Genomic DNA, 13,339 nt, shown 5'->3' on the forward strand with positions numbered 1-13,339 from the left:
AATCGCTCCGGGTCCACTCTGTTGTTTTCAGTCGTTTTCACAGAGTTGTGTGTCCACATCGAAACGGCCGAAAACGCTTACGTTCCAGTCCTGCGCATGCGTGAAATGCAAGATGATTGGACCTACCTCATTTCTGTCTGCTGCTCATTTGCTTTCCGGCTCTTTGAAACGTCGTGGCAAAATGTTGAGGACAAGCACCGAGTTTTTTAAATGGACTGACAATGAGGTGGAGTTATTGCTGCGAGTAACAAAAAAGTACAAAGTTGTAAAAGTGATCGAGAATTAAAGAATTTGAAGAAAAGCTGAAATCTTTAATTGGGCTGTCAAAATTGAGAGCAAACAAAGCAACTGCTGTATAATGCCCTCCGCTATCTTAGTTTAATTGGTCACATGACTGCATCACATGACTAAAATGTGTCATCGTTTACGAAAAGGCTCCAGGTTCGCTGTCCACACTGCGACGTGAAAACTGCGTTTTCAAATGTATCTGCTTTGGAGCGCGTTTTCAAAACGCTGCGTTTTCCTTGACCAAAAACGCCGTCTCAGTGTGGACGGGAGGCCAAAACGGAGAGAAAACGAACACGTATTTGTGTGGACATAGCCTAAGTGTTGTGGAGGAGGTAGTAGAGCTTTGTGGAAAGGAGTCTGATATAAGTCAATAACAGCAACACTGAGTTTTTGAGGATTTCCAGAACTTTTCAGTCAGTAAGTGCTGCTATTTTTGCCGCTGTTAGCTAGCATTATTGAAGCTTGAGGTGCATCCAAGGTTGTTGTTGTTTAGCAGACTCGTTTTCAGCTGTTCGGACACGGTAGGGTTGATCTGCTTATAATTGCAACAACATCAGGGATAAATAAGAATCTTTGTGTATGTTTTCCTGTGTTAGACCCATGACTTTATTACAGGAGATGAAGATCTAGGTGAGGAGGAAGAAGGATGGGTAGAGGAGAAGGAGATGACGACAAACAGATGATAAAATGTTCAAATGTATGAATCTTACATGGTCCTGTGTAGTTTAAAAGAGCTAATTGTGAACGTTCCAGATTAGTTTGAGGTGACTTATTGTCCTCCTGTTCACAGCTCTTGCTGACTAAATTCGATCATTATGCTTTACCAAAGAACATAAACTTATTTTAGCTTTCTTTTATATTGGTAGAATTTTTTTAAAGATTCAAGATTTTTTATTGTCATTATACAAGTTTAACAAAATTAAGGCAATACATCTGTTAAAGAAATCAAAGATTAGGCTAATATCACAAATTTAATCAATGCAGTTGCTGTTTGAATGGACTTTTATTAACTAATGATATTAAAAGCTCTCTGACAACAGGGACAGCAAAGAGACAAATCCCTCTGACCAGCGGCTGTGGAGGCGACGAGCACGTAGCGTTTCAGCATGTCTGTAAGCCTTCAGTATTTTAGCAGAACGGGACATAATCTGAAGAGGTCTTTAGCCTTTTCTCACGAGAAGACAAGGCAATGAGAGCACACAACCATGGTGTTAGAGGGGATTCAGTCTTCTGTCTGCTACAATATGCCTGTCTAAAGCTCTCCAAACCAGGCTTAGCTTCCCGGCCCTGGCATCGCCTCCCTCCGTCTCCGTGCCAGTGTCAACTTCAGCTCGGTGCAGTGCCAACCGCCAGCTCCACACTTTTTAGCATCTTTTCCTCTGGATGCTTTTCTCGTCTCTCGTCCCATTTGTTCATTATTTTTTATCTCTCCTTCTTTATACTTTGTCCATATTTTCTTTACTTATTCAGATACGTCAACCATGCTCATACAAGTTTCTGTATCCAGTGGTTCGGGGTAAAAGCTGCTGTGTTTGCACATGTGCTTTACCAACACTTCCGTCTTCCATTAGCCTCCAGGCCACACGCACATTTATACTAATTACTATAATATTTAAATCCACACAGCGCTCAAAATCCCAAGTAGCTTGGTATATGTCATATACCCTGTAATAAATTAATGCAGTCTAAGAAACAGCGCTTTGCCTTCCCGAGTCTATTTGAAAGCCAATTTTCAGACACAACCTTGGAGTGACTTTGGATCTGTGAGGGTAATTATATATGGTTCTGAAGAGAAGTAGTCAAGTGTTGAAAACAGCCACTCACGGTCTGGAGACTCTTGAGACAAAAGCTACAGAGGCTTACTTGTCATGCAGAGGAGACACGCGCTTGGTTTAACAAGGACTTGAGAAGCAGCGGGGTGAGAGGGAAATAGGTCTATATTCAAAATAAGCAATTGATGGTAGATTAAACTTTTCTGTTTAAGATTGTGGTTTCTGTTGAACTCGTTCTGACTTTGTGTAAGTCGTTTTCAAGCTGGCAATCATAGCCTATAGAGCCCCACGAAGAATGCACCATTGCCCCCATGAGGTGAGGTGGAAATGGCTCGCGTGGGGAGACGATGCTTTTCTCTGAAATGGTACCGAACTCACAACAGCCACATAATGAGGCAATAAAGATAAAAAGCAAAGAAACCAAACCAATACCTCACACTGGCTCATGCCAGTGGGCCTTGCGGGCGCAGCGCTCGCCACATAACAGAGAAAATCGACTCCTTTGTTATGTTAGTGCTCCTAGGAACATCTCTCCAGGGGGTTTTGAGAGGCCTGCAGGATCCCAGTAGGGGGGGTGTCTGTATCTGTCACCTCTGTTTAGGGCCTGTCTCATGGCGCCTGACCCAAATCAGCCCCCTGGGGCAATGCCGGGCCCCTCCACAAGACTTTGCCGCTGCAGATAATAGGCTTGTTTGGCAAAGTGTCCAGACACTGAAAGCAAAGCAGCCCTGACAGCTGTCAACCAGAACCAACATCCTCCTGCGTGACACACGACCATACACAGCTCAAGGATGAGAGTGTGCGCGTGTATGTGTGTATGAACATGTATGAACATGGCGTGTTCGAGAGCAGAGGTTGCTTTGGCACAGCCTATCCAGAGCTTTGGTTAAACGGCCTGGCATTTCCAGACAGTATTCGGGCTTCCAGACGCAACGTCAGGAGCGATTTGGCGCATCGGCAAAAGTCTCTTCCTGTAGGGGAGCTGTCACGCAGGAGAAATCAAAGACACCTACATGACTAGCTGGATTTCCTCTGAGCTGAGAAACAGACTCGGTGACATGACCCACTTTTACCAGTTTTAAAGAAACCCACTGTGGAAGATGGAGGAGTTGCCTGCTGCTTTGCAATATGGAGCAATAACATTCTTACCCCAGGCACAGGGCTGTGTATGTCACGCTGCATACGCCGTACAGCTGAAGCTGTGTTTTTGTCAACAAGAATGGACTAACGCCATCCATACTGGTGGCTCAGCACGTCTAAAATAGCAGCTTCAGCAGATTCGCTGGGCTTTCATGCACTTGTATTACCTTATCTCAGCTTCATAACCACAACATGACCTTTGTTCCACATCAATACATGAAAATGGTTCGTCAGACAGAGAGACTTCATCTCATCTGGCACACACTGGACTCGGTACAGCAGACGCAACCTTGGAATGACATTCTGTCTACAACTTAGAAAGCTACTAAAAACACTGATGACAAATTAAAGGAAAAACCTGAACCATGGAATCCTGTAGGGGATTCAATGATTTTGGCTCATTTTTGGCCCCTCAGAGAGAGGGGTCACTGCAAATCAATTCCCAAAACTTGGAGAATCCAACCCATAAAGGAAAAACTCTATTTTATTATATGCATTACCAATTCAAAATGCATTGCACTTTATAGGACAACCTGGGCCGGGCAATACTGTGATTTTGCACAGATGTGAGACCAATTTCCCGCTTAAAGCATTACTTTACAGAAAACAATCTGCACGTTTTAGATACTTAGCCCACATGGGCTCACAAGATGCCAAAATACACAGCAGTGATGGCACTTGCAGTATTATAAAAACATAAGAACAACGCTTCTTCCATTACTCTGCAAACAAAGAACTTCTCTGGATTGTCTCCTATGCCACGCTGAACAAATAACAATCAGCCAGACAAAAGCTGCCCTTCCAAAAACAACCCCCAAAAAGCTCAAGTTTCTTGTGATCATTCGTCTAGAGGAGCTTGTCAGAAAATAAGGACACGGCGTAGCCCTTTAATCAGTGCAAAATGAGCAATGAAAACATGAAAGGCCTCATGTAGTAAACAGTCTTCTTGCTACCGAAGAGACGAGTAAACCTGCTGGTTTCTGTAACTAATGTATGTACCTGAGTGTAACAGCGCACACGGAGAGTTTCCTCACTTTGGATGTCTTTTTGCACGCGATAAGCACAAAGACTGCGGCTGCAATGGGCATCTCATCACAGCGAGGGAATACGACCGCATAACTGAGAGGGAGGGCGTTTCTGAAAAATTACAACGGTGCTCGACAAATCTTTCCCGAGTAAGTGAAGTTTAAAAAACTAGGAAGCAAATAAACAAGCACGAGCAGACAATAAATCCAAAGCCCCAGAGGAAAATGAAATGAAAAACTGCTTGCTGCTGCCCACAAGCCTCCGAGCAGAGCAACGGAGGTGAGGATAAAACTCCGCCAGCGCGCTGAGCCTTTTAAGACGCAGAGCTGACTTGGGTCCTTACAGGCTAATTACAGCTGACTGCGGCAGGGCGTGTGTCTGTGGAGATGTATGTGTGTGGGTATGTGTGACTATTTCTGGGTGTGAGTTCTTGTGTGAGCACGATGTCTCACTTGGTATTGAATGCTCCTTTATGGTCTTTATAGTTAAGAAGACATTTGGACTTTACTGTAGCCAGGAGACGTATCTGTGATGCTAGTTTCATTAGCAGCAGTAACATAGATAAAACAAAAGTATATAACTACTAGTTGCCTCAATCTTGACATCACTGTGGAGTTATGTATCAGCTTATCTGTTTCTGTTTTTCCAAAGCAGAAACAGGTCCTGGTGGTTCACAGAGAACCAGAGAAACTGTAAAGAAAGATGATAGTCTGTCAAGCCACAAGAGGGCAGCATCTGGGCTCCAACTCATTGATGACACATAACTACGTCAGAAATGAGTCAGGTTTCAGCGCAGATCACAAACCTTAGTGTAGCCACAGGAAACTCATAAATACAGCACACATTGTGACTACATCTCAGATTGATCATTGCATGAGTTTGGTTTCTGTGGAGTCGTTACATTATCACAGTAAAAGACGGACTTGTACTTACATAGCTGTATTTTTCTGTTACTGAGCACTCAAAGCAAGTTTTACTACAAGCCTCCATCACCCAGCTACCTCTAACATTCACATGCACACACTCCAAGGATGGGGCAACTTCAGTTTCAGCATCTTGGACCTGAGGACACTTTGACATGGAGTAGCTGGGGATCGAACCACCAAACCAAGCTACAAATTGGGAGACGACCTGCTCTACAAACTGAGCCAAAGCCATGGCACGTTTGGACATTTAACCTCTACTTTTAAAGCAAAGACAGAGGAAACTTTATCATGCTCCGTTGCAAAAATCAAATTGGTCTCAGTGGATTCTTAAATCTTTCATGAAGTACTGCACAAGTCAAATTAACCACAACATCAGCTAAACTCAAGATGTCCAGAAAAAGAGAAGAATAAATGCAGCTTAGTGCAAGTCTGGAATCTCAGAGACAGTCCAACCATACAGTCTTCAACGTATGCCAACAAACAGGCCTTGTTCACACACTCGTGCGCACACACACACACACACACACACACAGACAAACAGAGTAATTAGTCTTTGATTTCCCCTGGCAGCGCCCTGGTACCAGGGGAAGCTGCTGGACCCTGCTTTAGCCTTGGCTAATTTCACTCACGGCTTGATCTCGACCCAGCACAGGTGCCCACTTGGCACTCGACTGGCGTTGCCATGGCAATGCCAACTTCAGGGGCCAAGAAAATGCCAATTGTCCAAGGGGCTCAACCACAGAGACCATGGATGTGATGCTCATTATAAACAGGACACATAAGCAACAAAAGAAGAAAGCAGTCAAGTCTGGACAGTCAGGCTACATCTCTTTTTCTTTTAGGAAATGCCATGTGCCTGTCACTCTGAGGCCGGCACCCATTCCTAGGAACAAACAAAACAAAAAACGTCATTCTGTGCAGCAGGCAGGATACAGACAATAGGGGGAACCACCGTAACCTAGGCTTGAGCGCCTCTTTGTGGTTCACAAGTGTCACTGCAATACCTGCATCTCTGCGTCTGCATGCACCTGCTGTAAAACACAAAACACCACACTGCTGATTCAGGTACCTCAGCTATAATGACTTTTTCCTGTTAATGGCTTAAGGAATCACCCTTCACCCCTGCACTCATTAAGCCCAGGGACAGGCTCACTTTGTCTAACCGCTGTTCACAAGGAAGTGCCAGCCTTTAAGCGACAAGGGGAACAACGTCGTTTGAATTATCTTCATTTATCGAGTCTAAAGGTATAATGCTGGAGAACTGAAGCGCTGAAAGGTAATAAAGAGGAATGTAGGAACAGACATGAGAGAGCTCATACTGTACTTGAGTATCCCAGGTAAGCATCTTTCTTTCCTGCCACAGTTGCAGCTTCATATCTCTCATGAGATGTGAACTATTAAACTGGATTTGCCTCTCAGCATAACCATTGCACATACAGGCCCATGTTTTGCATGTTCCCTGATCTGCAATTCATTTGATTCACCATTTAGCTCAAAGAACTCTGTAGTCGGTAATCAGACAATACGTTTGTCTAGTGCCACAACAATTTTGACAGACCATACATTGTAATCGCTAATGTAGTAGACTCATTTCCCTGTAATGAGCATTTAACTTGAATCTAATTTCATTTAATTGGCCATATCACAGACATTTCCTGCTTTTATGAACTCATTTCATCAGGCACATATTGTGAATTTCTTACTTAAGGCCATCTTCCAACCAGAAGCCTTTCTAATTGCCGCACTGGCATCTGGTGTATGCATAAAGTGCCTACATCACAGTCATTTCTAGCTGTGAAGCAGCAATTTGATGGCTACCAGAATTAATTGTTCACAGTTTACCCTAAGGCAGAGCTACATCAGAGTTTACCCACTCCTCTTTACAACTGACTTTTCTTGTGTTTGTATCTTAGTACTTATTTGCCAAGAGCCTAATTCAGTGAAGAAACCAGTTTGATTTGAGCGTTGTGACATGGCAGGAGCAGCTATCAGAGGTTGGTACAGAGTGGTCATATGGGATGGACGTTGTTAGCAACATTACTCAGGTAGGCTGTGTTTACACAATGCTCAACCCCAAATGTGTGGCAAGAAAATCTGCACCACAATTTTACATCACCACCATTGATAAGGTAGGAAGAATCAATGGTTTCATGTCGGCTGAGCCAAGTTCTGATCCTACCATCTGAATGTCACAGCACAAATCAAGACTCAAGACAAGCTATCGTTTTGTAATCTTCTATTCTCCAGTGTAAATTGTTCGTGGCTGACACAAGAAGATATAATGTGGTCTTGTAGCCCATCATGTTGTAGACATGTTGCTTGGTCATGCTCTTCTGCATACATTGGTTGTAACAAATGGTTATTCCAGTTACTGTTGCTTTCCTGTCACCTCAAAGCAATCTGCCAATTCTCCTTTGATCTCTGATATAAACAAGACATTTTCATCCAGAGAGCTGTTGCTAACTGCATATTTTCTTTTCTCCAGACCTTTCTCTGCAAGTCAAACAGATGGCTGTGTGGGAAAATCCCAGTAGATTAGCAGTTTCTAAAATACTCCCACTCAACTGGCACTAACAACCACACTACAAAGTCACTTAAAATCACCTTTCTTCCCCATTGTGATGCTAGTGCTGAACTTCAGCAGTTTAACTTGACCATGTCTAAATCTCCAAATGCTATGGCTGCCAAATAATTGGCTCATTAGATATTTTAACTTATGAGCAGTCAAACAGTGTACCAAATGAAGTGGTCTGTGAGTGCACATAAACAGCACAACTAAGGCCCTATTTACACATTTCATTCACGTGTTTCATATTCAGATAAAATCTAAATGAGAAACTTTGATTTGAACATATTTGCACTTTTTGTTTTATCCTTCAGTATCCTAACGAGGGTAAACCTGCTAATGAGATAAATTAATAAGATGAGTTATGGCAATAACATTTTAGCTAGCAACAGTTTAGCTAGCATTTGCTAACAATCCATAAAATAACAAACAAGCTGTGAATAAATACTAGATAAATAAATACTAATACTAAAGGGGTAACCTAATTTTTTTGTTGTTCTGAATAGACGCTATTTTTCCATTATATTTCAATCATGTGTTCATCATCTGAAAACATTAATAGGTTTTTATTGGGTGTTACAGAGATCCCATACCATCATGGTATCAGAAAAGTTGATACTTTACTTATTTTTGCTAAGAATAGCAACTTACTTGGCAAAAATGATCTTTATTATTCTTATTATTTTGCTATTCATTTTGCTAGTTTTTATTATATTTTTTTCCCTTTCTGGGGAAGGCAAAAAAGCCCTAATCACACAGGGAGCCAATAAATGCGCAGACAGACAAATGCATTTTTGCACCTGCAAATGAACAGTTTGGATGTGATTTCAAGACACAGTCTTCTGATCCTAATTTGTTTCAGTGGAAATATCAAAATTAGGTTTGTAGCGGCTAACCTACTGCTCATAATACACTTCGGTCAGGTGGTGGCAGTGTGCACCAAAAAGCCAGTGTGGAAGCTGCTATCAATTTTAAATGAGCCACTAATGTGTTAGCTTTACTGCAATATACTAGATAATAGTACAATAGCAGAGATTATTAGTAATAGACAAAAATACAAGTGATATTGTTAGGAGATTACTGATCTGACTACTGACTTCAGCCTAAATTTCAGTCAAAGAGTAATCTTAATAACATCTAAAATCTAAATATAACCCCAACTCGTCACTATCATTGTATCAGAATGATTTTTAAAGGAAGAATTGAAGACATGAAGTTCAGCTTCACACTTGAAACAAACCGAGATCAGCAACAGGGTCATGTGTGCAACACAAAACCAAAAACACCCCAGCTGTACAAATACACTCGTACACCTCATGCATGTGAAATGGAAGCTGTTGATCAGTATGAAGATCTATGGAGCGGACACGGGCAGGCTGCAGCATGCAGCTCTATGACTGCACATGAATCACAGCATGATAATCTGACTGCTGAACCTGAGCCAGATATCACTCACTCACAGACACACACACACACACACACACACACACACACACACACACACACACACACACACACACACACACACACACACACACAGAGCACTGTTGGGAGGACATGACGTGCTCCTAACAGTAGAGCCACCGAAACTTGAAAGGAGTGAGATCATTCATGCTTTAGTCACACATTCACATTGAAATTCCTGTCGCGTAGATGCATGCACATACGCAGTTCTATTTTATGCAGATGAAGACAACAGAATAATATCTATGATACAACCTGTCTAATCGATTTTTTTCCTTAAAAAGCACCAAAAAATGAGCCTTAATGAGAAAACCAAGGAAAAAAGGCACCAAACATGATGAAGAAGTAAAGCTTAGAAGTCTAAACATCCAACACATTCAAAAGACAAACTGTGTCAGCCCTTCATATCCTTCCACTGCTCAAAGATCTGACTCCCTACTTCATCAAACAGATCAACCCTCACACCAACTCCATGAATAACTCTTTCATAGCTTTCCAAATGCACTTAATACCTGTATCCGTTCTGATTAGCAGGGAAAGGCTTGGATTTATTTAAGATAAGCAGGAACATAATCTCTGCTGTTGTGACATTTTAATATTGTCCACTCTACGTAAAGAGACATCATCGTGCTTTTTCTGATCAGAAATGTTCCAAAACATGTTACTCAAGAAATGGGTGGACATCACCATCATGGGTGAATATTCTACAGGTTGCTTTCCCAACATTTATTTTAAGATGTTTTGGTAGGAAAGGCGAATAACACACAGGAAAACCCTGCAGCAGCCTTGGGCACATAGGTGAGCAGTGAGCTACAGCACCGCCCTCCCTACATAGCTTTAGGCAATCCACCTTTGTCAGCAGTGCATTTCCAAATCATGTATTTTATTTCTGACAATCTATTTTTATTTCCCGTGTCAAGATAACGTCTTTAAAATTCAGCTTTTGCATTTACATGTCACAGAAATCGTTACGAACATCAGCAAATTATAAACAGCAAACATGGAGAAAACTAGCAGCATCAGTCCTCTTGAGAGAAAAACAAACAGCGGTAACCAATCAAGAGGTTTGTGTGGACGTATTGTCTACAGGTGTGGTTGGTTTATAGTGTTCAATATTACAGGCTACATCTTTTACAGTTAAATTATGTCATTTAAACTCCGTTTTAAACACTGAACTTTGACTTTGCAGTTCATCTGCAATGATACAGCACTGTAGACACGCTACGTGGGCTATTAACCAGAATATGCACAGACTGAAATGGACAGGACCATGTTTATCAAGGGCGCAGGTTATTTGTGATATCTCCTAAATTCCTGACTAATAGTCCTGTTTGAACTGCACCAATGTGACATGTCAGAGAGTAAACGGAAAGAAACGCGGAGCTGGAAAATTTCTGCTGAAGCTTATAACATCGCCAGCACGTCTGACTACAAATCTCGGCTGCAAAAGGACTATGCCATCTCCACATACACATTCATTCAAACAACATAGCACAAAGCTTTGTGGTTCACATATATCAGGAGAAAACCTAACGTTTGTACAGCACAAGCGTTTTCCTGCCCTGGAAGTATTCACACATACAAGAATGTGTTGTCATTACCAGGTTAAAATGGGCTTGTTAGGAGGTTAGACAGTAAAAGAAGGAGGGTTAGTAGATTAGGGAAAGAACTGGACAGACTGGATTTACCTCTACAGCTGCAACCACACACACAGACACACAAAGGAGCAAACACCCACGCACCGAGATAAAGTCATTCAAACAGAGCTGTTCCACCAGTTTGAAGTTGGCTGTTCCAGTCGACTGCCAGCTGACTTTCTGACACTGCACTCTGTCATTTGGTAACTATCAACACAGTATTACTACAGCATGTTGGTCTTGTGACCAGAGAGTCACTGTTTACTTTTTAGGCCGAATGTCTACCACAGGTGTAGAGCAGGCTAACCTGTTAGAACTAACTACTGACAGTTACATGAAAATATTTAAAAAAAATTATCAGCAAGGCAGCTAAAAATGTTATGTCAGCAAATTTCATTTTTTCCCTAAATTCTCTATTCTGCCGTCAATGAGAAGGTACTTATGCCGTATGACCACCAGGGGGAGCAGGAATCACAGCATCAGAACAAACTGAGGCTCTTGAAAGGTCAAAAATGTATACAGAACTGCCACATTTGTTTCTTCTTTCTTTGCATTTTTCCAGCCAAATACCACCGATGTTGTAAAATAAGAGAAGAATAAAAAAAATAAATAAAAAATTAGAAACCAGTGTTTCAGGCAGCAGGTGCAAAACAGCTGCTCTCCCCAATGATCCCACCTGATGTGTAACCATGGCACCCACCACATAGTCATTGTCAGGTGTATAGAGGTGTATAGCTGCCTGAAACACACCATGTCTCATCCTCGCACAAATGTCCACACGAGATCAAAAAGAATGCGCACGTCAAAGAGAAAGAAACAACTATGTCACCTAGCTTTGCAGACTTGCTCAACATCACAGTATCTGCTGTGGGAAGCGATCCGTTTACCATAAAACAGGGGGACAAAACACAGTGTTGCTGAGAAAGATATAGTATCAGATTTCAGTGATAACGCTGGCTCCAGGGCATCAGACAGAGCAAGAAAACAGAGCAGATAGGAATTAAAGATTACATGTTCAATTGAAACCTGGATGATTCATAGCCTTTTTAATGTGTGGTGGCCCTGTTAGCTTTAGTGGAAGACATCTCTGAAAAGGTGTGAACACCGGATGTGAACAATCATCCACATGATGCCAACACCAGGATAAACTGCAGTGACTAACAGTAGGTGGCTAATGCCCTTGCGATGAATTGGAATATATTTTAAATGATTTTGAATTACTAACCATCTGCACCTGCTTGCAATATGATTTCATTTAATAATTGAAATGACCTGAAAAGTGGTGATTTTTATGGCACACATTAAAGCCAAAGAGCTAGTGACTCAGGTGTAGCCAGCACTGTTCCCATGGGAAGGAGGCAGTGGGGCTGTGGGTAATCGTTTACACTTGTCTAGTGGGTGGGGAGGGGTGGGTAGTGTGATGTCATAAAGCCTCATAGATTTTGCCCACACAATCTCCCAGTGCAACCGGTAAGAATTCACAGGGCTTCACTTGTTTCACTGTGCTTGAAATTCTAGTAAATATATTAAAACTGAAACACAGTAAAATAAGAAGTACATAAGCATTTACAGCCTTTGCTCAATACTTTGTTGAAGCACCTTTGAACATGATGCTACAAGCTTGGCACACCTGTTTTTGGGTAGTTTCTTCCATTCTTCTTTGCAGACCCTCCCGAGTTTCAGTGCATAGCCAACCATTCTCAAATCTCTCCAGAGATGTTCAACAGGGTTCAACATACAGAGTGGTCCCAAAGCCACTCCTTCGTTATCTTGGCTGTGTGGTTTGGGTCATTGTCTTGTTGCAAGATAAACCTTCAGTCTGAGGTCTAGAGCACTCTGGAGCAGATTATCATCAAGGCAGCATTGATCTCTCCCTTGACACTGACGAGTCTTCCAGATCCTGCCGCTGCATAGCATCCCCACAGCATGACGCTGCCACCACTATGCTTCACTGTAGAGATGGCATCAAGCAGGTTCCCTTTCTAGACATTACGTTTCGCATTCATCCAAAAAAAAGTTCAATTTGTTTAATCAGGCCAGAGGCTGTAGTTTCTCTACTCTGGCCTGGAGTCCTTCTGGTGGCCTATAGACAATTCCTTGGACTTCATGGCTTGGTTTGTGCTCTCACATGCACTCTTAACTATGAGACTTTATACATTAGGTTCCATAGCTAACACTGCCAATCAACTGAATTTACCAAACATCTGATAGGTGATCAGTGCACACAGGATGCACCTGAGCTCAAATGTGAGTGTTATGGAAAAGGCTGTTAATACTTCTGTGCATGTTACATGTTTCCTGTTTTGGTTTTTAAATAACTTTGCAAGAATTCCATGCAATTTTTTTTTCACTTTGTCAGTATGGGGTATTGTGTGCAGTATTCTGAGGTGAAAAATAATGTAACCCATTTTGGAATAAGGCTGTAACAGAACAAAATGTGGAAGAAGTGAATGCTTCCTGGATGCACTGAATATCAGTAAACACAGAAATACAGTGCCTCCTTGCACACAAAGTGGAGCC

At 42.0% G+C, this 13,339-nt stretch overlaps 1 protein-coding gene across 2 annotated transcripts in view; it reads right to left on the bottom strand.

The window, feature by feature from the left end:
* Positions 1-13,339, bottom strand: part of LOC101476097 (partitioning defective 3 homolog) — a 351,693-nt gene that overhangs the window by 302,129 nt on the left and 36,225 nt on the right. The gene's annotated exons all lie outside the window — the stretch shown is intronic.

This window comes from Maylandia zebra, linkage group LG9, assembly GCF_041146795.1.
Source record: "Maylandia zebra isolate NMK-2024a linkage group LG9, Mzebra_GT3a, whole genome shotgun sequence".
Classification (NCBI taxonomy): domain Eukaryota; kingdom Metazoa; phylum Chordata; class Actinopteri; order Cichliformes; family Cichlidae; genus Maylandia; species Maylandia zebra.